A 25,962-nucleotide genomic window follows, 5' to 3' on the forward strand; every position below is an offset into this window, starting at 1 on the left:
GTGCACTAGCCCCAAGCATCCAGTATCGTGCATCAAACCTGGACTGGCAACTCGTTTCTTACATGATATTTTACATGTTTCAATGCCATTCTCCCAAATCTTCCCACCCTCTCCCTCTCCCACAGAGTCCATAAGACTGTTCTATACATCAGTGTCTCTTTTGCTGTCTCGTACACCGGGTTATTGTTACCATCTTTCTAAATTCCATATATATGCGTTAGTATACTGTATTTATGTTTTTCCTTTTGGCTTCCTTCACTCTGTATAATAGGCTCCAGTTTCATCCACCTCATTAGAACTGATTCAAATGTATATAGTCCAACTCTCACATCCATACATGACCACTGGAAAAACCATAGCCTTGACTAGATGGACCTTTGTTGACAAAGTAATGTCTCTGCTTTTGAATATGCTGTCTAGGTTGGTCATAACTTTCCTTCCAAGGAGTAAGCGTCTTTTAATTTCATGGCTGCAGTCACCATCTGCAGTGATTTTGGAGCCCAAAAGAATAAAGTCTGACACTGTTTTCCCATCTATTTCCCATGAAGTGATGGGACCAGATGCCATGATCTTTGTTTTCTGAATGTTGAGCTTTAAGCCAACTTTTCACTCTCCTCTTTCACTTTCATCAAGAACTCTTTAGTTCCTCTTCACTTTCTGCAATAAGGGTGGTGTCATCTGCATATCCGAGGTTACTGATATTTCTCCTGGCAATCTTGATTCCAGCTTGTGCTTCTTCCAGCCCACCGTTTCTCATGATGTATTCTGCATATAAGTTAAACAAGCAGGGTGACAATATACAGCCTTGATGTACTCCTTTTCCTATTTGGAACCAGTCTGTTGTTCCATGTCCAGTTCTATCTGTTGCTTCCTGACCTGCATACAGGTTTCTCAAGAGGCAGGTCACGTTTAACTTAAAAAGCCGTAAAGTCAAATGAGAAATGCAAAGAAAAAATTTCAAGAGATATAATCAATAGCTAGTTTACTCAATACATAAAGAGCTCTTATAGATCAATATAAAAGGCCAGTAATTTAAAAGAAACTAGACAGAGACAATTCATAGATATACAAATCACTTTCAAATACATGAAAATTGTTCATTCTAAATCATAATAGAGAAATGCAAGATAAAGATATGAAATTCTCTTTCATCTATCAGGCTGGAAAAGACCAGAAACATTTGTAATGCAGTTGGCCCTTGAACAACAGGGTTATTGTTTGATCTGCGTAGGTCCTATAAATATATTGGAAGAATTTTTGGAGGTTGGCAACAACTTGAAAAAACTTGCAGATGGAACATGTAGACTAGAAATATTGAAAAAAATTAAGAAAAACATATATCATGAATGTGTAAAATACATGTAGATACTAGTCTGTCCTTACATAAGCATAAGGTGATAATTAATATAAAATTAATAGTGTTAGTTTTCTTCTTGCTGTTGTTGTTCAGTGGCTAAGTCATATCTGATTGTTTGCGACCCCATGGTCTACAGTACACCAGGCTTCCCTGTTTTTCACTGTCTCCTAGAGTTTACCCAAACTCATGTCCATTGAGTCAATGATGCCATTCAACCATCTCATCCTCTGTCACCCCCTCCTACTCATGCCCTCAACCTTTCCCAATATCAGGGTCTTTTCCAATGAGTCAGCTCTTTGCATCAGGTGGCCAACGTATTGGAGCTTCAGCTTCAGCAACAGTCCTTCCAATAAATATTCAGGGTTAATTTCCTTTAGGATTGACTGGTTTGATCTTGCTGTTCAAGGGACTTTCAAGAGTCTTCCCCAGCACCACAGTTTGAAAGCATCAACTCTTATGTGCTCAGCTTTCTTTATGGTCCAACTCTTACATCCCTACATGACTACTGGAAAAACAATAGCTTTGACTATGTGGACATTTGTCAGCAAAGTGATATCTCTGCTTTTTAACATGCTGTCCAGGTTTGTCACAGATTTCCTTCCAGGGAACAAGTGTCTTTTAATTTTATGCTGCAGTCACCATCCACTTTGAAGCCTTTGAAGCCTTTGAAGCCCAAGAAAATAAAATCTGTCACTGTTTCCATTTTATAATAGGTGCTCACTAAATGCTTGCTACACCTGAAGTCAGTCTACTAAAGAAGCATTTATTTCTATGCTTGGGTAAAGATTTCACCAGCTTTATCATAGAATCTGTGAGAAATCATGTTTGCCACAATGTTTCAGATGCAAGTAGATAAAGAAAGATGAGTCCTTCTTAGAAGTCTTTTGACAAATGTGACTGGGTCAGAAAGATGACCTCGAGAAGGAGATGGCAACCCACTCCAGTATTATTGCCTGTGAAATACCGTGGACAGAGGAGCTTGGCGGGCTACAGTCCACAGGATTGCAAAGAGTCAGACACAACTGAAGCCACTTAGCATGCACACACACACACACACACACACACACACACATATACAGGGCTTCCCTGATGGCTCAGGTTAAAGCGTCTGCCTCCAATGCGGGAGACCCAGGTTCAATCCCTGGGTCGGGAAGATCCCCTGGAGAAGGAAATGGTAACCCATTCCAGTATTCTTGCCTGGAGAATCCCATGGATGGAGAAGCCTGGTAGGCTACAGTCCACAGGGTCACAAATATACAAACACACACACACACACACACACACTTTATTTTTGGCTGTGTTGGGTCTTTGCTGCTGAGTGGGTTTTTCTCTAGTTGTGTTGAGTGATGGCTACTCTCTAGCTGCGGTGTGCAGGCTTCTCATTGCAGTGGCTTCTCTTCTTGTGGAGCATGGGCTTTAGGGCATGCGGGCTTCAGTAGTTGAAGCACATGGCCTCAGTAGTTGTTGTGAAAGGCTTAGTTGCTCTGCGGCATGTGGGATCTTCCCTGACCAGGGATAGGACCCATGTCTCCTGCATTGGCAGGAGGATTCTTTTACCACTGAGCCAACAGGGAAGTCTAGGATACATATATATATATATATTTTAATGTTAACATTTTATTTTGTTTATTGAGGTAAAATATACGTAAAACTTACCATTTTAACTATTTTTAAATGTACTTAAGTGGCATTAAGTACATTCACATTGTTCTACAACCATCACCACTATCCATCTCCAGAACTTTTTCATTTAGAACATCTTTAACAACTTTAAAGCACAGGTAACTCTTTGACCCAGCAATTCCAATTCTAGGAATTATCCCACAGATATATTAGCACTATTATGTATTGAAATATAGTCAAAACATGCACAGCAGCATTGTGTGTATTAGAGAAATATTAGAAACAACCTAAATGTCCATCAATGGAGGATGGGTCTAATTAAGGTACATCTGTATAACAGAAAATGAACAATTAACCATAAAATTATAATCCAGGGCCTGTATGTACTCAACAACATGGCCTCAAAATAATAAAGTATAAAAATAAAATTCTAAAACTTCTTTTATGATTTCTTGTAAGCCATATCACCCAGCAAAGAATTCTCTTAGTCTCTGTTTCTCTAGAAATGTATTTTGTCTTTGTTAATTTTTTTTAATTTTAAAACAATTGTGGATTTACTAGAATTTGCAAAAATAGCACAGAGAGGTCTTGTGCACCTTCACCCAGTTTCCTGCAATGGTTAAATCTTATGTAACTATAGTATGATATCAAACAGAGGAAACTGACATCAGTATGATGTGTGTATATAGTTCTATGCTATTTTATTACATGTGCAGATTCAATAACCTCTACTACAATCAGGATACAGAAATATCCTCTTGTTGAAATTATCTGCCTCATGTCACCCTTTCCCAGTTGCACCCACCTGTCTCCCTAGTATCTCTTAACTCCTGACAACCACTAAATTGTTTTCCATTTCTATAATTTTTTTTCATTTTGAGAATGTCTTATAAAGGGAATTATATACTCAATGTAATGTCCTTGAGATCCACCCAAGTTGTTGCTGGTTATCAACACTTTCTTTCTTTTGTTGTTGAGTAACATTCTCTAGTCTGGATGTATTGCAGTGTGTTAACCCTTAAGTTTTTCAGAAAAAAAGTTTTCAGAAAACTAAGATCATGGCATCCGGTCCCATCATTTCATGGCAAATAGAAGGGGAAAAAGTGGAAGCAGTGACAGATTTTATTTTCTTGGGCTCCAAAATCACTGCAGATGGTGACTGCAGCCATGAAATTAAGACACTTGCTCCTTGGAAGAAAAGCTATGACAAACCTAGACAGTATATTAAAAAGCAGAGACACCACTTTGTCGACAAAGGTCTGTCTAGTCAAGGCTATGGTTTTCCCAGTAGTCATGTATGGATGTGTGAGTTGGACCATAAAGAAGGCTGAGCACTGAAGAACTGATACTTTTGAACTGTGGTGTTGGAGAAGACTCATAGAGTCCCTTGGACAACAAGGAGATCAAACCAGTCAATCCTAAAGGAAATTAACCCTGAATATTCATTGGAAGGACTGTTGCTGAAACTGAAGATCTAGTACTTTGGCCACCTGATGGGAAGAGTCAACTCACTGGAAAAGACTCTGATGCTAGGAAAGATTGAAGGCAAAAGCAGAAGTGGGTGGCAGAGGATGAGATGGTTAGATAGCATCACTGATTCAATGGACATGAATCTGAGCAAACTCAGCGAGATAGTGAGGACAGAAGAGCCTGGTGTGCTGCAGTCCATGGGGTAGCAAAGAGTCAGACACGACGTAGCAACTGGACAACAACAACACTCATTCACCTATTGAGGGACATTTAGGTTGTTTCCTATTTTTGGCTATAACCAATAAGGCTGCTGTGAGCAACTGCATACAGGTTTTTGTGTAGATTTAAGTTTTCATGACTCTAGGATAAATGTCTAGGGATACAATTGTTGGACTGCATGGTAGTATATGTTCAACTTATTTAAGAAACTGCCAAACTGTGTTTCCAGAGTGGCTGTATCATTTTATAGTCCCACCAGCAATATATGAATGACCTAGTTTATCTCACCCTCTTTAGCATTTGGTGTTGAAAGTGAAAATGTTAGCTGCTCAGTCGTGTCCAACTCTTTGCAACCCTATGGACTGTAGCCCGCCAAGCCCGTCAGGCTCCTCCGTCCATGGGATTTTCCAAGCAAGAATACTGGAGTGGGTTGCCATTTCCTTCTCCAGGGGATCTTCCCGACCCAGGCATCGAACCTGGGCCTCCCGTATTGCAGGCAGACTCTTTACAATCTGAGCTACCAGGGAAGCCAGCATTTGGTGTCGTCACTATTTAAAAAAAAAATTTAGCCCTTCTAATCGGTGTGTGTTAATATCTCATTGTGGCTTTAGTTTGCATTTCCCTGATAGCTGAAGATGTGGAACATTTTGTCCTATGCTTGTTTCTCATTCGTATATCCTCTCTGGTGAAATGTCTTTTCACATCCTTTGCTCATTTCCTACTTAGATATTTTTTTAAACTTTTCAGTTTTCAGAGTTCTTTAGACATTTTTGATACAAATCCTTTGTAATTTATATGGTTGGCAAATATTTTCTCCATCTCTCTTTTTGTCCTCTTAACGGAGTCTTCTACAGAGCAAAAGTTTTTTAATTTTTGAAGTCCAAGTTATTGATTATTTTTCTTTTTGGATTGTGCTTTTGGTGTTATGTCTTCACAAGCCTAGCTCCCAAAGAATTTTTCTTGTGTTTTATTCTAAAAGTTGTGTAGTGTTATGTTTTACACTTAAGTTTGCAATGTTTTTAGAAACAGCCTTTTTGAGATATAATTCACATGCCATAAAATCCATACATTTGAAGTGTACAATTCAATGGTTTTTAGTATATTCACAGAGTTGTGCAACATCACTACAATCTGATTTTAAAACATTTTCAATACCCCAAATTGAACTCTTGTGCCCAGTCTTCATTCCACTCCAGCCCTAAGCAAGCACAAATTTATTTCCTGTTTCTATAGAGATGCATATTCTAGACAGTTCATATAAATGGAAACATGTGATATGTGACCTTTTGTATCTAGTTTCTTTTACTTATCATGTTTCCAAGGTTCATTCATCCATGTTTTAACATTTATTTGTATTTTATTCCTTTTTATGGCTATTCCATTGTGTGTATGCACCATGCTTTTCCCCTACTTTGCCAGCAGAGTAAAATGTAAAGTCCTTATCTCCATTTGTTTCTTTATACTCCTCCTTTTACAATATTAAGTGTTTATTGAAAACCACATCAAACAATGTTATAATTTTTGCTTCAAACATGATTTAGAAAACTCAAGAGATGTCAAATCTATTTTATTTATTCTGTTTTTACTCCTTCAGTTGTTTTGACTTCCATTCCTGTGCTCCAAGATTTCTTTTTTTTAATCATTACTTTTGTGTTACAAGGATTTCCTTTAGCCATATTTTCAAAATAGGTCTGCTGGTGACAGATTTTCTTAGATTTTTTTCATCTGAGAATGTCTCAATTTCCCTTTTATGCCTAAAGGATACTTTTGCTGGTTAAAGACTTGTTGGTTGACATTTCTTTTACTTCATCACTTTAAAAATGCTATGCCAATTCCTTCTGGTCCCCATGTTTTCTGATGAGATTCACTGTCATCCAAATTGTTTCCCCATGTATATAAAGTATTGTTTCTCTCTCTTTGCTTTCAATAATTTTTGTGTTTAGTTTTTCAGACCTTCCCTCTTTCACCTCTCCTTCCAGGACTTTGATGACACAAATGTTGGAGTTCTATTAGTTCCTGAGGCTCCACTCATTGTTTTTAATCTATTTTCCCCTATTTTCAGATTGGGTATTTTCTATTGTTCTATTTTTGGGTTCACTGATCCTTTCTTCTGTCCTCTCTATTCTGTTTTTTACCCCATCCATTGTTTTTTCTTTTTTAAGCTGGATAATTTACTTTTATTCTTGCAGTTTTATACTAGGAAGTTAACATTTAATTTAATAATCCATTTTCACAGTTGATTTATGAAAAATTTTAATCCCTAAATTGTATATCAATATCCTATGACTCCAAATTTTATTTATCACTCTCCTTCAAGTCTGAAGAAAACAATCATGTAATTTAATAACTTCTACTGCAGATGGTGACTGCAGCCATGAAATTAAAAGATGCTTACTGCTTGGAAGGAAAGTTATGACCAACCTAGATAGCATATTCAAAAGCAGAGACATTACTTTGCCAACAAAGGTCTGTCTAGTCAAGGCTATGGTTTTTCCTGCGGTCATGGATGGATGTGAGAGTTGGACTGTGAAGAAGGCTGAGTGCCGAAGAATTGATGCTTTTGAACTGTGGTGTTGGAGAAGACTCTTGAGAGTCCCTTGGACTGCAAGGAAATCCAACCAGTCCATTCTGAAGGAGATCAGCCCTGGGATTTCTTTGGAAGGAATGATGCTAAAGCTGAAACTCCAGTACTTTGGCCACCTCATGCGAAGAGTTGACTCATTGGAAAAGACTCTGATGCTGGGAGGGATTGGGGGCAGGAGGAGAAGGGGACGACAGAGGATGAGATGGCTGGATGGCATCACTGACTCGATGGACGTTGAGTCTGGGTGAACTCCGGGAGTTGGTGATGGACAGGGAGGCCTGGCGTGCTGCAATTCATGGGGTCGCAAAGAGTCGGACACGACTGAGCAACTGAACTGACTGACTGACTGACAGACAGCAAAGTCCCACTGATGTAACATTTAGTCTGACGTCCTACACTCAGATGAGAATTAAAAACAGCCAGTATCTAACTGGCCTGAAACCTGATTGTGTTCCTAGCTCAGGATTCCTGTAGTAAATCTGTTCCTGACTCAGGAATCGAACAGGTGTCTCCTGCACTGCAGGCAGATTCTTTACCAACTGAACTATCAAGGAAGCCCTATAAGTCCACACTAAGACACAAAAATAAACTAGGGTTTGTATATCACATAAAAAACTCCACAGTAAAAATAACATTAAAATGCTATCAAATTTCAACCATATTACGGTTTTTCTCCAGTTAGCTTTCAAAATGCCTGATTAACTGAATTAAATGCAATTTTTAAAACTGTTTGCCCAGCATTTCAAAATGGTTATGGAGTATAACTTTTAAAATGTCAAAGTACACTGTACATATTGCACTTTTCTGCTAGGCTGGGCTAGTATCCTCCATGGAAAGACACCAAAACTAGTGAATAAAATACATTTTAAAATCATATGTAGTTGATTAATTTTCCTGAAATTATCATCATCACCACCAAAACTTTCCAGGACTTTGTGAGATTTGATTCCTTAAATACAGTTTTAAAGTTTAACTTAAGGAGAGGGAAAAAAATCCTCATATATTTGACTTATTTCCTTTTTTGGTCATTCATTGACCAAAGAAAATTTTAAACAAATTATGTTTCATATTTTCTGGCTTAACAAAAAGCTATGATCTCTATTATCCAAATTAAGAAAAATTTTACTAATCAGAAGCTATTAATTTTCAAAAGTCTATGTATGTCTCTCTGTAGGTCCCCTTAGAACCTTTCCAAACTTTCATAAACAATAGATTTTAATCAATTATGTACTAGAATCAAATTAGGTAAGAAAAACATTTTGCAAAAATAAAATAACTTCCCAACATGCTTGACAGAAACAAGCTATTCATTTGTGTTCCATTGAAGACATTACTGAAATCTGTCCAGTGGTTTATTTCCAACTGGTCCACTATGAAATTCTTCAGAATGTTTTAAGATTGGCTGTAGCTAGAGTTCTAACTTCCATTTGGACCCTGTTCTCCTTCACTGTTTGGGGGAGGTTTTGGTTTCAGTATCTTACTAAGAATAGTTGCCATCTCTTTTCTCTCATCAAAATTTTTCCACTGCTCATACAGTTTTAAAATAACCCTGATTATTTCCAAGATCTTCTCCATATCCACAGAAAGCTTAGCAAACCACTGTCTGGCATCTTTCTGCTGTAGAACACAGGCTACATGCAGGCAAGCTAAAACTATCATGAAAGGAGGATACAGTAGGCAAAGATCCCTTCTGTAGGTATTGTTCACTATCCTCCATGCAAGGCGAAGCAAAATGTCTTCTTGGCCCATGTTCTGCACATACTGGAGCAAAGGTCTATAAGGATGATACACTATCAAACAACAATCCATTAATTCTAAAAGACAGAATTCGCATTCTAATATATGGTTCATCCTATAAGGAAATTCCTTTGGAAAGGCATATGAAAATCTAGTTTTCAAAACAGAAGTAGCAGCAGAAATCAATCTTGTATTTGAGACTACTCCAAATTCCTCTATTTGGATGCCAAAAGCACATAGATAGGAGCCATTAATACAGGATCTATACTTTTCAGAGAATACCTTACATAGAATCTCTTGAAATAGACCGTAGAAGTGGCAATGATTTGTCTTAATTTAGGATGTTCACCTAATGCTTGGATAACATTTGTAAAAAATATTTGTAATTTTTAATACTCTTTTACTGAGAGAAACTTTAAATCCTTTTGATGTTCCTTCAACAGATCTTGTTTATCAAAAATCCATTGCAAATAGTGTGAGCTCTGCCAAAATTTCCCTGCCATGGGACACAGCTTGCCCTGATAAAAAAGCACCAGCCAGCTGAGCAGCCCACAGAGTGACCATAGACCCAGCCCACCCGGTTACCATGCTCCTTGATCTGATGGGCTCGGCTCTGCTCCTCAGCAGCGATGGTGAGAGCCCCTTGAGTTTTGTTTTGTTTTGTTTTTAATTCAGTTATTGTATTTTTCTTTTTTGGTCATAGTTTTATTGAGATACAATTTACACATTTAATGTGGATAAATACCCAGAAGAGGTTCAATTTCTCCACAATCTATATTTTTCAATTATAAAATTTGTTTTTATCTATATCTTTTGTTTCTTTGCTTATGCTTAGATTCTGTATTTCTTTCACTTGTTTCAAGTGTGTTCATAATTGAAGCATTTTTATGGTGGATGCTTTAAAATTCTTGTCAGACAGTTTTAACATCTGTATCATCTTGATGGTGGCATCTGTTGATTATTTTTCTTCATTCAACTTAAGATTTTCCTCATTCCTAGTATTCCTAGTGATTTTCTATTGCATCCTTCACTTTTTTGTATTATGGTATGAGACACCATGCAGATATCAAAAAGGCAGTATTACTTCATTACAACCAGGTTGTGGTCAAAGTCCCAGTTACCCCATAGCCTCTGGTGATACTCTGGATGGGGGTACCTCATTACTGCTGGGTAGAGATGGGAGTTAATACTAACCACTAAGCCTCTGCAGAGACTGTCCTGGCTAGGAAGGGGTGAGGGTCTCATTGCTGCTTCCCATGTGGCCTCCACTGACACCCGTGGGTAGGATCTTTGTTACTGCTGGGTGTGGAAGTCCAGGTTCCTTGTAGAGTGTCTAGGTGTCTTCTGGCATTATAAGGAGATGCAGTCTCATTACTTCAGGGCAGGCATGAAACTCCTGGCTTCCCATACAACTTTCCCTGAAACTACAGTGGCATGAATAGGCAGAGATAATATTTTGCCTTTGTTTTGAAGCACAAAACTTGATATAGTTATTGATTGACAGTGTTTTTCTTTCAGCATTTTTAATATTATTTGATTGCCTTCTGCCCTGCATTGTTTCTGATGACATTAGCTTTAATTTCATTGTGGTTCATTTTTTCTGTGATATTGTTTTTTTCTTGACAGTTTCCTGGTTTTTCTCTTGCAGCAATTTAACTACGGTGTATTTAAAAGGTGTGGGTCTGTTTGGATTTTCCCTTCTTAGAGTTTGTTGAGCTTGTTGGATGAGTAGGTTAATGTTTTTCATCAAATTTAGAAAGTTAGTGGACATAATTTTCCAAATATTTTTTCTTCCTTATTCATTCTCTTCTCTTTCTGAGACTCCTGATGTACGTATATTGGTACATTTGATGTTGTCCTATAGGTCTCTGGTGCTGTCTTCATTTTTCTTCATTCTTCTTTGGTCTATCTTCAAATTCACTGACTCGTTTTTCTACCAGGTCAAGTCTGCTGTTGAGATCCTACAGTGAAATTTTCATTTCAGTTGTTGTACTTTTTAGCTCCAAAATTTTCATTTGGTACTTTAAAAAATAATTATCTTTCCTCATGGATATTATTTATTTGATAAATTGTTGCCATCATCAGATTAGATCAGATCAGTCGCTCAGTCGTGTCTGACTCTTTGCGACCCCATGAATCGCAGCATGCCAAGCCTCCCTGTCCATCACCAACTCCCAGAGGTCACTCAGACTCACGTCCATCGAGTCAGTGATGCCATCCAGCCATTTCATCCTCTGTCGTCCCCTTCTCCTCCTGCCCCCAATCCCTCCCAGCATCAGAGTCTTTTCCAATGAGTCAACTCTTCCCATGAGGTGGCCAAAGTACTGGAGTTTCAGCTTTAGCATCATTCCTTCCAAAGAAATCCCAGGGCTGATCTCCTTCAGAATGGACTGGTTGAACCTCCTTGCAGTCCAAGGGACTCTCAAGAATCTTCTCCAACACCACAGTTCAAAAGCATCAATTCTTTGGCACTCAGCCTTCTTCACAGTCCAACTCTCACATCCATACATGACCACAGGAAAAACCATAGCCTTGACTAGACGAAACTTTGCTGGCAAAGTAATGTCTCTGCTTTTGAATATGCTATCTAGGTTGGTCATAACTTTCCTTCCAAGGAGTAAGTGTCTTTTAATTTCATGGCTGCAGTCACCATCTGTAGTGATTTTGGAGCCCAGAAAAATAAAGTCTGACACTGTTTCCACTGTTTCCCCATCTATTTCCCATGAAGTGGTGGGACCGGATGCCATGATCTCCGTTTTCTGAATGTTGAGCTTTAAGCCAACTTTTTCACTCTCCACTTTCACTTTCATCAAGAGGCTTTTTAGTTCCTCTTCACTTTCTGCCATAAGGGTGGTGTCATCTGCATATCTGAGGTTATTGATATTTCTCCTGGCAATCTTGATTCCAGCTTGTGCTTCTTCCAGTCCAGCGTTTTTCATGATGTACTCTGCATATAAGTTAAATAAGCAGGGTGACAATATTCAGCCTTGACGTACTCCTTTTCCTATTTGGAACCAGTCTGTTGTTCCATGTCCAGTTCTAACCGTTGCTTCCTGATCTGTATATAGGTTTCTCAAGAGTCAGGTCAGGTGGCCTGGTATTCCCATCTCTTTCAGAATTTTCCACAGTTTATTGTGATACACACAGTCAAAGGCTTTGGCATAGTCAATAAAGCAGAAATAGATGTTTTTCTGGAACTCTCTTGCTTTTTTGATGATCCAGCAGAAGTTGGCAATTTGATCTCTGGTTCCTCTACCTTTTCTAAAACCAGCTTGAACATCTGGAAGTTCACGGTTCACGTATTGCTGAAGCCTGGCTTGGAGAATTTTGAGCATTACTTTACTAGTGTGTGAGATGAGTGCAATTGTGCGGTAGTTTGAGCATTCTTTGGCATTCCCTTTCTTTGGGATTGGAATGAAAACTAACCTTTTCCAGTCCTGTGGCCACTGCTGAGTTTTCCAAATTTGCTGGCATATTGAGTGCAGCACTTTCACAGCATCATCTTTTAGGATTTGAAATAGCTCAACTGGAATTCCATCACCTCCACTAGCTTTGTTCGTAGTGATGCTTTGGACCCCTTCATAAACAGCTTCTATTGAATAATTTTTTCCTGTATATAAGTCATACTTCTCTGTTTTCTTGCATGTCTCATAATTTTTATTGTTTTTTGCAGGAGGTGTGAAAACAGGATATTTTAGATAACATATTCTAACAACTCTGTATTCTGATCCTCCCATCCTCTACAGAATGGTTTTATTTGTGACTTGCTCAGAGTAATTCTGAAGAGTGTTTTCCTCAGTGTCTAGATGCTTTTATTTCTGCTCAGTGTTTATAAACATTGTTTTCATGTACTTAAGTCTGACCTTGTTAGGATAGTCCCTGGGTCAGCACAGATTATTTGTCAGTCAATGATTGGTCAAAGATTATACTTAGACACCTTGAGGCACTAAGGCAGCAGCTACCTTTTGCTGATGGATCTGTTATGTAGCTTGGGAGAACACATTAAAAGTGCATCTATTTTCCAAGTATCTCCTGGCTTTTACTCTCTACAGTTACAGTGTTTTATGTTCAACTTGCTAGAGCAAACTCCAGTTTCTCCTGAAGATGCATGCCTATTTGCTCGTGTGTACAGTACTTCTAGATCACTTGATAATTAAGGTTTTTATCAGGGGGTAATGTGTCTGTGTCATTCCCTGGATCTCTCTGTTAAATTTATGACAGACATGCTGGTTTATTGCTTGCCCCAATCAGTATTGAGCTAGCTATAATGTTGACCCTTCCTGATTGTAAATCACTGAGATCACTGATGTTTTTTGATATTGCCCCTGGGCCTAGAATTTTCCTCACTCTCCTCCTGCAGCTTAGCTGCTTGTTCTTAGGGACTCTTTGTTCCTAGCGATACTTCTGTGTCTGGGAGCTAGAAGGGGCAGGAACAGTTCCAGGTTAAAACACTACAGACTCTCATCATTCTTACTGAGATTCAAGTAGATTTTCTTGAATAAGCACTTTTCAATTTGTTGTATAATTTTGGTCAATGTCCAGAGTCTTTAACTTGTTGTCTTTTGACAATTTTTTTCCACTTTTGTAATTGCTTTTTGGGGAGAGGATTTGCCAAGCTTGTCATTTAGCCATTCTAGAAGTCTCTCCCTTCCTGAAACTGGATTTTTTTTTATTGCATCATTTAAAAAGTATTAGTATGCTTAATGAAAATTTGTGCCAGTATAAATTAACAGTTTTGATAGAAATAACTTATGCATGCTGTGACATAGACTCTTGATCAGTTCCAAAAAACGCTTAATACCACGCAGTGTCTGTATTTTTATATGTGATGATTATGACACATAAGAATGAAGAGATATTGCATTATTCCTGACAATGGGTGATAATAGTTTGAAGTATCAATAAATGAGTAACATTATTTTTCTCCTTATATCATGCCTTTATTTCAGGAACTAGTCTTTTATTCACGTGTTACTTCTGTTTGACACTTTTCTCACTTCTAGGGGTAAAATGTGTTTCTCCTTTAATATCCCTCATAGCTGATAAAATATTGCCTCCTTTCAATGGATATCTGCAGTTCAAACATTGAAATGCTCAGTCAGATGGTGTTAAAATATATTCATACTTACATAAGGAAAGTAGATACTACTTTAAGCTTCCTATACTAATTTCTCTTTTTAAATTCTATTGGAGTATAGTTGATTTACAAGGTTGTGTTAGTTTCAGGTGTACAACAAAGTGAGTCAGTTATACATATACATATATCCACTCTTTTTAAAATTCTTTTCTCATATAGGTTACTACAGAGTACTGAGTAGAGTTCCCTGTGCTATAAGTAAGTCCTTATTAGTTATCTATTTTATATTATATATTGTACTACTTATTTCTTAAGCAGTCACCTTAGATTAGGTAATAGGAAGAGTTCTGTGGTTTTATTTTTCTGTAACCAACTGGAAGAAGAATTAATGTCATATTCTAATATGTTCTGAGAATTTAAAGGCTTTAATTTAAAATAGTGGTTTCCAAGATGATTTCTTCTAAAATGATTCTCCTAGTATCATAAAGTAAAAGCAAGTTCTAAAGAAGGTGAATGTTATTCTTTTTTTTTATTTCCCTGCACCATGCAGCTTGTGAGATTTTAGTTCTCTGACCAGGGACTGAACCTGCTCTTGGTAGTGAGAGCATGGAGTCCTAACCACTGAACCACCAGGGAATTCCCAATGAATGAATGTTATTCTTGTTATTACAGGTATCTGGTTGAGACTTTTCATATCCATCTTAAGAACATTTTTAATTCAGAGAAGACTAATTTTAGAATCTTGTCTTTTTCCCTTTAAATATTCTATAATATTTATTCAACAAGTTTAAGTTCTGAAAATGCCTTGGTAGACATGAATTGTAGATAATATCAACATCTCAATTTATGACCTTACAAATGAATTGTAATTTGTTTCTTTTTTTGTTACTTTGTCGTCTGCAATGGTTATACACAAATAACTTCTTTGTGTTATTTTTATTTCTGTTTTTGTTAGTTGAGTTTGAAACTAAGCACTATGAGAAAATTAGCAATCCATCAAAAATTTCTTTAAAAAACCCACCAGTAAACTCATTTGAAAATTTGACTTTGTCAAATGATTTTTTTAAAAATAGTTTTTGTACAAACATAAAATAGCAATCATTTGACTTCATAAAGTGAAATATTTCAGATTATTGCTGAACAATGTTTGTTTGTGGATAATATAAAAAGAGTTATTTAGAATCCTGGACATGCAGTTTGTCAACAAAAATTCAATTAACTATCCAGTTAAGAAGAAAAAAAATGGAATTTTATTTGAGCTAAACTGAGGATTATAACCAGGGAAACAGATTCTCAGAAAGCTGTTAGAAGTCAAAGGCACAGTCATACACATTTTTGAGACAAAAGATTGTACATCAAAATGACATACTGATATTTTATATAAAGTTCATCAAGGATATATAGTCCAGGTGAGCACATATAAAGTGAGCAGCAAGTCAACATGACCCCCTACAGAGCTGGGAAAGAATGGTATTCTTCTAAGAAGTTACACTGTTGGAGTCAGAAGAAAAAAAAAAATGATCTTTATGGTTGAGCAGGCACTCCCATCTTTGAGGAGCTCTGGTTAATGTGCAGACTGCACATTAGGGAGGGAGGGGAGAGGTCCAAACAGAGAATTTATGTTTAATTTTTTTTCTTGTTCTGCCTTAAAATATAAATTTTATTTCATTTCAATGACCATAGGTTTAATATAGTGGAATTATATGCTTCCTGATCTCTTATTATTATCTAGTCTGCTGAATTCCTGCTAATCAAAATTATAAATGTGTTCTAATGGAAAATAGGCATAATTTAGTCATATACTAGACCATTCAGATATGACTTAAATCAAATCCCACATGATTATACAGTGGAGGTGACAAATAGATTCAATGGATTAGATCTGGTAGACAGAGTGCCTGAAGAACTATGGATGGAGGTCCGTAACATTGTACAGGAGATGGTGACCAAAACCATCGCCAAGAAAAAGAAATGCAAGGCAAACTGGTTGTCTGAGAGACTTTACAAATAGCTAAGGAAAGAAGAGAAGTGAAAGGAAAGGGAGAAAGGGAAAGACATACCCAACTGAATGCAGAGTTCCAGAGAAGAGAAAGGAGAGATAAGAAGGCCTTCTTCCATGAACAATTCAAAGAAATAGAGGAAAAGAACAGAACAGGAAAGACTAGAGATCTCTTCAAGAAAACTGGAGATATCAAGGGAACATTTCATGTAAAGGACAGAAACGGTAAGGACCTAACAGAAGCGGAAGAGATTAAGATGAGGTGGCAAGAACACACAGAAGAACTATACAAAAAGGTCTTAATGACCCAGATAACCATGATGGTGTGATTACTAACCTAGAGCCAGACATCTGGAGCGTGAAGTCAAGCAGGCCTTAGAAAGCATTACTACAAACAAAGCTAGTGGAGATGATGGAATCCTAGCTGAGCTATTTAAAATCCTAAAAGATGATGCTGTTTAAAGTGCTACTCCCAATATTTCAGCAATTTAGAAAACTCAGCAGTGGCCACAGGACTGGAAAAGGTCAATTTTTATTCCAATCCCAAAGAAAGTCAGTGCCAAGGAATGTTCAGACTGCAGGACAATTGCACTCATTTCACATGCTAGTAAGGCTATGCTCAAAATCCTTCCAGCTAGGCTTCAACATGAACCAAGAACTTCCAGATATGCAAGCTGGATTTAGAAAAGGCAGAGGAACCAGAGATCAAATTGCCAACATTCACTGGATCACAGAGAAAGCAAGGGAATTCCAGTAAAATATCTACTTCTGCTTCATTGACTATGCTAAAGCCTTTGACTGTGTGGATCACAACACACTGTGGAAAATTCTTAAAGAGATGGGAATACCAGACCACCTTACCTGTCTCATAAGAAACCTGTATGTGGGTCAAAAAGCAAGTTAGGACCTTACATAGAAAAACTGACTGGTTCAAAATTGGGAAAGGAGTACGACAAGGCTATATATTGTCACCCTGCTTATTTAACTTGTATGCAGAGCACATCATGTGAAATGCAGGCTGGATGACTCACAAGCTGGAATCAAGATTTCCAGGAGAAATATCAACAACTTGTGGCTTAGATGGTAAAGAATCTGCCAGCAATGCAGGGGACCCAGGTTCAATCCCTGAGTCAGGAAGATCCCCTGGAGAAGAGAAAGGCAACCCACTCGAGTATTCTTGCCTGGAGAAGTCAATGGACAGAGGAGCCTGGTGAACTACAGTCCATGGGGTCGCAAAGACTTGGACATGGCTGGGTGACTAGCACTTTCACTTTCACTTTTAGATATGCAGACAATACCAGTTTAGTTGCAAAAAGTGAAGAGGAAGTAAAGAGCCTCCTGATGAGGGTGAAAGAGGAGAGTGAAAAAGCTGGCTTAAAACTCAACATTCTAAAAACTAAGATCATGGCATCTAGTCTCATCACTTCAAGGCAAATAGAAGGGGAAAAAGTGGAAATAGTGACAGACTTTGTTTTCTTGGGCTCTGAAATCACTGTGGATGGTGACTGCAGCCATGAAATTAAAAGACGCTTGCTCCTTGGAAGAAAAGCTATGACAAACCTAGACAGTGTATTAAAAAGCAGAGACATTACTTTGCCAACAAAGGTCCATATAGTCAAAGCTATGGTTTTTCCAGTAGTCATGTACAGATGTGAGAGTTGGACCATAAAGAAGGCTGAGCACTGAAGAACTGATGCTTTCGAACTGTGGTACTGGAGAAGACTCTTGAGAGTCCCTTGGACAGCAAGGAGATCAAACCAGTCAATCCTAAAGTAAATCAACCCTGAATATTCATTGGAAGGACTGTTGCTGAAGCTGAAGCTCCAATACTTTGGCCACCTGATGGGAAGAGCCAACTCATTGGAAAAGTCTCTGATGCTAGGAAAGATTGAAGGCAAAAGCAGAAGGGGGTGGCAGAGGATGAGATGGTTAAATAGCATCACTGACTCAATGGACATGAATCTTGGCACATATCACTGGTTGTGCTTCAAAGAAACTCTTAAAAAGGGGAGCCTGTCGTTAGGCTTATTCTCTTCACATTTTTCTCTTTGTCTCTTCCCATTGTTCTTGTCAGAAGAGTAGGTACAATGCCTAGGGCTGGAGGAGCCATTTATAGCCATAAGGATTATCTCCATTTGCTCAGGCAGTGTAACAAAATACCATTAACTGAGTGGCTTACAAAAACCAGATATTTATTTCTCACAGTTTTGGAAGCTAGAAGTCTGAGATCAGGATGCCAGTACATTGGGTTTTAGTGAGGGCCCTCTTCTGGGGTGCATACTGTTAACCTCTAGCTGTATCCCCACATGGCTGAGAGTAGAGCAGAAGAAGCAAACTCTCTTGTGATATTTATAAGACCACTAATCCTATTCATGAGTGCTCCACCCTATGACTTCATCTAACCCCAATTACTTCCCAAAGGCCCCACTTCCAAATACCATCACATTGGGAGGTAGAGTTTCAATATATGACTTTTGGGAGGACATAAACATTAGGTCCATAACAAGGGTTAAAACTATAAGCCAAAGATGGAATTACAAAAAATACATTATCTTGGTTCCACAATGCTATCTTTGAGTGGCTACATCAATCCCAGACTGCCTATTTCTGGACTTCTTCTGACATGATATAAATAAACTTGCTTTTGGTTTAGATCATCATTTCATGTGTAGGATTGTGTTTATCACAGCTGAATGAAACCCCAGCGCAGGATTTTTTAAATAAAAATTATGCATACTTGATTGAAAATGTATATTCTATAATTTTAGTACAAATTTTCATAAATATGTCTGTTTGTGCTTGTTAAATGTGTTTTCAAGTATAATGTGTACCACTGAATTTTTATTTCAATCTGTCACTTACTGCTAGACATATGTTGAAATCTTCTCTTTTGATTATGGATTGTTAAATTCCCCTTGTAATCTTGGCATGTTTTTCTTGTTCCCTGAGGCAGTTTTACTAAGTACAAAAAAATTTAGACATTTAATTTCTTTCTGGTTAATTGTTCCTCTTATGCTTATGTAGCAAATCTTTTTGAACTAACAATGAATTTTCTTTCATTCATCTCCCCCTCATGGTGCTTACATTATAGTTGGCAGGGTTAGGGTGGGGTGGGAGAAGGTGGATGATAAATCATTAAGTGCAGGGAAAGAGCATGCAGAAGGAGATAAAGAGTGGGGAGGCTGAGGTTTATATTCTGTAGAGGATGGGCAAGAAAAACCTCCCAGGTAAGGGGTCTGAAGAGATCAAAGTGAATTGAGAGAGAAAAGTTTCTGAAGCTGCATGTGGGGTGTTACAGCAATTGCAAAGAGGACAGTGAGCCTGAAGTTGAGCAAATAAAGCCAAGGGTGGAAAGAGGTAAAATCAGAGATGTAGCACGTCCTGATTATATAAGTCCTCATAAGCCACTATAAGAACTTTGCCTTTTACTTTCAATGAGGTGGGGATCCATTAGAGGGTTCTGAGCAGAGACATCGATAATATCACTTATGTTTTAAAAGGACCATTATGGCTATTATGATTAGAATTGACTGTAGAGAGATGAGGGCAGAAGCAGGAAGACCCGTTGGGAGGCTGTTATGAAATCCAGGTGAGAAATAATAGTGATTTGCACTAGGGTGGCAGCAGTTGTTAGATGCTGGATATATTTTCAAGATAGAACTCTTGACAATATTTTCTGATGGGTTGGATGTAGTATGTGAGAGAAAAAGTAAGTAAAAAATGACACAATTAGAGGCTAAGTACTTCTGACATGAGCAAATTAGAATATCAAAGTTTCTAGTTCCTTAGCGGGAAAGGCTGTGGGAGTACCAGGCATGGATGGCAGCAGTAAGGAGAAAGGAGTTTGGTTGTTAACATGTTAAATCAAACATGCCTATATAGCATCTAAAGTGGAGAATGTCTGTGTACAGTTTTCCACGAGTCTGGATGTAGAGATAAAGCTATAGATATAAATTTGAGGGTCTTGAACCTATAAATGGTACTTAAAGCCATGAGACTAGCTGTTAATCACCTAGAGAATGAGTATAGATAGGAAAGAAAAGAGGTCTGGGGACTGAGCCCTGAGGTACTGCAACTTTTACAGCTTGAGGAGTAACATGCAAAGGAAGACTGAGAGTGGAGAAATAAGAAAATCGTATCTAGGAAAGCAGTGATAATATGTTTCAATAAGACAACGATCAACTTTAACAAATGATGCTAGGTCAGGTAAGATGAGGAATTAGCATTGGATTGAACATTGTGAAGGTCATTGGCGACTTTGTCAAAGGCAGATTCAGTAGTGATAGGGACAAAATCTTGATTGGAGTGGGTTAGAAAGTGGAAGGACAGAAATTGGAGACAGTCAGGAAAGACAGCATTTCTTTTTGCCCTTAATGTCTATTTTGTCTAGTATCCATATAATCATATCAACTTTTTTGTTATTATTTATTTGGCATATCTCCCTTCTTTTCTATTGTGGTAAAATATACATAATATAAAACCTGCCATTTTAACCATGCTTACTTTTCCCATTCTTTTAACTTTCAATGTTTCTGGGAATTTATGTTTTTATTGTGCCCTTTGTAAACAGGTGAAAAATCATGCTTGGATTTAAAATGTTCTAGTCTTTTGTACCATTTTGATATAGGTAAAATATTCACAGATATTTACATGGTTATGGATGCTTAAAAGCTCAAACAGCCCTTAGAAGAAGAGACATATATAACTTACAAGTCAGAATATAGAAAATAGAATGATAGAAAATTGAGAACAAAAAACTTTGTTCTTAAAAAAAGGGCTAGAAAGCAAGAAAAAGAAACAAAAATAGAAAAACTAGGACAAATAGAAAGCATGTAATAGGATAGTAGAAATAAATCCCATAATGTTAACAATCATAATAAATGTAATAGAATAAATTCACCAGCTAAAATATTAAATATTGTCACTGGAATAAAAAAATGCAAGTTACCATCTGTTTATAAAGACATCTAAAACATAAGGACAGAAAAGGTGGAAAGTCAAAGGGGTGAGGTTATATTAATATCAGACAATACAGAGTTTAAGGCCAAAAATACTAAAAATAAAGAGAATAACTGCATAGTGATAAAGAGTTCAGTTCACTAAGAACTTTTAATTCTAAAATCATATGAATTAATATGTAATATCTCGTGTTTGCCAAGGGGAAGGGGGGTGGGATAGGATAGTATTGAGAGTTTTGGATTAGCAGATACAAACAATTATATATGGGATGGGTAAACAACAAGGTCCTACTGTATAGCACAGGGAACTATATTCAATATCCTGTGATAAACCATAATGGAAAAGAATATGAAAAAGAATATTTAAGATTATGAATATATACATAGAACTGAGTCACTTTGTTGGACAGCAGAAAGTAACACAGTGTAAATCAACTACAATAAAAATTTTTTAAAATGAAAAAAATAGTCTTAAAACATACAAGGCAAAAGTTGACAGTACTACTAGGGAAAAAGAAAAGAAATCTACTGTACATCACACATTGCTGCTCTCAGCTATCACTTGTACTTGGCTAGGATGATGGGGGACAGCTCAGACTAGCTGTCTCTACTGAGCACCTTCAAGTAGCACCCCAGCATGTAGAGACATTTGGTTCTACCGTAGAATTTATGTGAATTCAGGCACGTTAATCTAAGCTCTCTAAGCTATAGTTTTATCATCAGTAAAACAATAATAAAAATATCTATCCCTTGGGGATATAGTGGGGAATAAACTATATGGTGCATAGGTTGGAAAGTGTTTTCTGCCTATTACTTTCCTAGCTGGTTTTGCCTAGACGAAATGCCAAGATTCAGCAGAATCTCCCTTCCAAAGTCTCTTTTAGGTGCTCAGCAGGTATCCAGCAGATTTCCTTCTATAGGAGACTTATGAGTGTCCTGGACCATGGAAAACAGGGTTGTCACAAGAAGTTTCCATAATATGTGCAACAGGGATGACATATTTATCATAGCAGAATGTGGACACTACATTCACTTGTGGCCAGTTAGAGTGAATTGCTCTAAGTGTTTTCTCTCTTCCTAGTTGTAATTCCAACAGCTATGCCCCATAAGCCCTGGGAAAGACTGAACATGATTATGCCCTAATTGAGACCTGGAATGCTCATGGCTAGGTCGTCTGCCCCTTTGCCATTTCCTAACTTTTTCTAGTCTCATCAGCTGAACAAGAAACTGGACCTAGGATCTCTCTCTGTCCAACCTACCCAAAATATATCAGAGAAAAGCCCTGCTTTGTGGGGTCCAGAAATACCTTCACTTTGGTACCTTGCTGGGGGGACTTGCTCTGGAAAGCTCTCACTCTGTTATCCTGAAGTTGGTAAAAAAAAAAAAATTTATACCTGTTGCTTATTTTTTGTTTATCTTTCTAGCTCCCCTCTATTAGCTACAAGGACCATGACAAGCTTCACAATCACACTCCTTTCCAAGTTGCACTTTTCTTTCCCTTTCAGTGACTTTGGGCTTCCTGTTTTCCCTCCTTGACCATCTGTAACACAAGAGAGAAGTTAATGGTGGAGTTATAATACATCCAGTAAATCTTAGATTCATTTACAATAGGGAAAATTAGGAAACAGTCCAAATATCCATCAACTGCTGTATGGATAAACAAACTGTGATACATCCATACAATGGCATATTCAGTCAGTTCAGTTCAGTCACTCAGTCGTGTCTGAGTCTTTGCAACCCCATGAATCACAGCACGCCAGGCCTCCCTGTCCATCACCAACTCCCGGAGGTCACTCAGACTCACGTCCATCGAGTCAGTGCTGCCATCCAGCCATCTCATCCTCTGTCGTCCCCTTCTCCTCCTGCCCCCAATCCCTCCCAGCATCAGAGGCTTTTCCAATGAGTCAACTCTTCGCATGAGGTGGCCAAAGTACTGGAGTTTCAGCTTTAGCATCATTCCTTCCAAAGAAATCCCAGGGCTGATCTCCTTCAGAATGGACTGGTTGGATCTCCTTGCAGTCCAAGGGACTCTCAAGAGTCTTCTCCAACACCACAGTTCAAAAGCATCAACTCTTCGGTGCTCAGCCTTCTTCACAGTCCAACTCTCACATCCATCCATGACCACAGGAAAAACCACAGCCTTGACTAGCTGGACCTTTGTTGGCAAAGTAATGTCTCTGCTTTTGAATATGCTATCTAGGTTGGTCATAACTTTCCTTCCAAGGAGTAAGCGTCTTTTAATTTCACGGCTGCAATCACCATCTGCAGTGATTTTGGAGCCCAGAAAAATAAAGTCTGACACTGTTTCCACTGTTTCCCCATCTATTTCCCATGAAGTGGTGGGACCAGATGCCATGATCTTCGTTTTCTGAATGTTGAGCTTTAAGCCAACTTTTTCACTCTCCACTTTCACTTTCATCAAGAGGCTTTTTAGTTCTTCTTCACTTTCTGCCATAGTAATGCTAACAGTTGGGCTATTCTCTTACTGTGCCTAATTTATAAATTAAACTATATCATATGCATGTATGTATGTATAGGGAAAAATAGTATGTTTAACGTCCCATACTATCTGTGGTTTCAGGCATCCGCTGGCGATCTTGGGACACAATCCCTATTGACAAGGCAGGGACTACTGAAGTAGCATCACTTATTGTGTTGCTCAAATTGTTTCAGCTGTGTCCATTGGGAGCTCCTTCAGGTTGGCTCCTGTGTCGTTTTTTATTGTTTAAATAAACTTTAAAAATCTATGATAGCTTTAGATTTATTTTTCAAAACAGTTTTAAAGATACTACAGAGAGTTCCCATATACTCTTCATCCAGTTTTCCCTATTGTTAACATCCTGCATTGCTGTGGTATGTTTGTCACAACTAAGGAACCAACACTGGTACATTACCAATAATATTAACTAAACTACACACTGTATTTGCATTTCCCGGCTTTAATGTCCTTTTTCTGCTCCAGTATCTCATCCAGGACACCACATTACATTTATTCATCATGTCCTTTTGACTTCTCCTAGACTGTGACAGTTCCTCAAACTTTCCTTGTTTGTGATGACCTTGACAGTTTTGAGGAGTAATGGTCAGGTGGACTGAGCATTCTTCAATTGGTTTTATTTGACATTTTCTTCATGACCAGACTAGGGTTTGAGACTTTAGGAGAAATACCACAGAAGTGAAGTACCATTCTCATCACTTCCTATCAGTGGTACATGCTATCAATGTGACTTATCAACAATAATGTTAATCTTGATCAATTCCCTAGTATATATTTGCCAGATTTCTCCACTGTAAAATTTCTCCCCATCCCCATTCTATACTCTATTCTTAGGAGAAAGCAAGTTGCTAAACACATGCACCCTCCAAACCCCAGGGATGAAGAGAAGATTTTAACTACCACCTCTTGGAAGGGAGAGTATATACACATATTATTTGAAATTCTCCAAGTAATTTGTCTCATCTTTCCCATTTACTAATTTATTTAATCATGTATTCATATCAGTATGGACTTTTGGATATTTATATTTATTTTATGGGTTATAATCCAATACAATAATTGTATATTTTGTTGCTCAAATTTCCAGTTTTTGTCATTAGGAGCTTCTCTAAGTTGGCTCCTGTATCTTTTTGACATGCCCTGAGGTATTTTTTTAATTTTATTTTTAATTGGAGGATAATTGCTTTACAATGTTGTATTAGTTTCTGCCATACAACAGCATGAATCAACCATAAGTATACACATATTCCTTCCCTCTTGAAACTCCCTCCCACCTCCTACTCCATCCCACCACTCTAGGCTGTCACAGAGCACTGGGTTGAGCTCCCTGTGTTATACAGTAAATTTCTACTAGTTATCTATTTTACATATGGTAATGAATGTTTTGATGCTACTCTCTCAATTCATCCCACCCTCTCCTTCCCCCTGCTGTGCCCTCAAGTCGCCCTGTGTCTTTTGAGTAGTTTTTTAAAACTACTTATTTATTATTTTTTGCTGCACTGGTCTTCTTTGGTGCATGCTGGCTTTCCCTAGCTGTGGCAAGTGGTGGCTACTCTGTAGTTGCGGTGCGTGGGCTCCTCCTTTCAGTGGCTTATCTTGCTGCAGAGCACAGGGTCTAGGGCATGCGAGCTCAGTAGCTGCAGCTCGTGGGCTCTGGAGTGCAGGCTCAGTAGCTGTGGTGCATGGGCTTAGTTGCTCCAAGGCATATGGGATCTTCCCAGATCAGGGATCAAACCCTTGTCCTCTGCATTGAGTATGTTCTTACTTCTTGGCACCACAAAATGTTTCAGGTTCATCTTGCAGTTTCCCTCCTCCAATCCTGGACTCAACCACTTCCCCAAAAGGCCCTAATTCCTGTTATTGGAGAATGGTATTGAGAAACCAGTTCTGGGCACTAAGTCAGTTTACTGAGAATCTTGTTTTCCTGTTTCCAATGTTACCTAATGTATTCTTAGAGCCCAATTAAGAGAAAGCATGCAGTAGTTTGTAGAGAGCATATTTAATATAAGTAACTAACTATAACAGAGCAACCCCACGTCCAAGGAGCAGTGGCTGCGAGGGTGCAGGAGGGCTGAGAGGGGCTATTCCACGTTCAAGGTCAGGAGGGGCGGCAGTAAGGAGATACCCCTCGTCCAAGGTAAGGAGCAGCAGCTGCGCTTTGCTGGAGCAGCCGTGAAGAGATACCCCATGTCCAAGGTAAGAGAAACCCAAGTAAGACGGTAGGTGTTGCAAGAGGGCATGAGAGGGCAGACACACTGAAAACATAATCACAGAAAACTAGTCAATCTAATCACACTAGGACCACAGCCTTGTCTAACTCAATGAAACTAAGCCATGCCGTGTGAGGCCACCCAAGATGGGCAGGTGATGGTGGGGAGGTCTGACAGAATGTGGTCCACTGGAGAAAGGAATGGCAAACCACTTCAGTATTCTTGCCTCAA

At 38.3% G+C, this 25,962-nt stretch overlaps 1 pseudogene; it reads right to left on the reverse strand.

The window, feature by feature from the left end:
* The window catches only part of LOC133243261 (cyclin-C-like), a 28,490-nt pseudogene continuing 2,528 nt past the window's right edge, over nt 1-25,962 (reverse strand).

This window comes from Bos javanicus, chromosome X, assembly GCF_032452875.1.
Source record: "Bos javanicus breed banteng chromosome X, ARS-OSU_banteng_1.0, whole genome shotgun sequence".
NCBI lineage: Eukaryota > Metazoa > Chordata > Mammalia > Artiodactyla > Bovidae > Bos > Bos javanicus.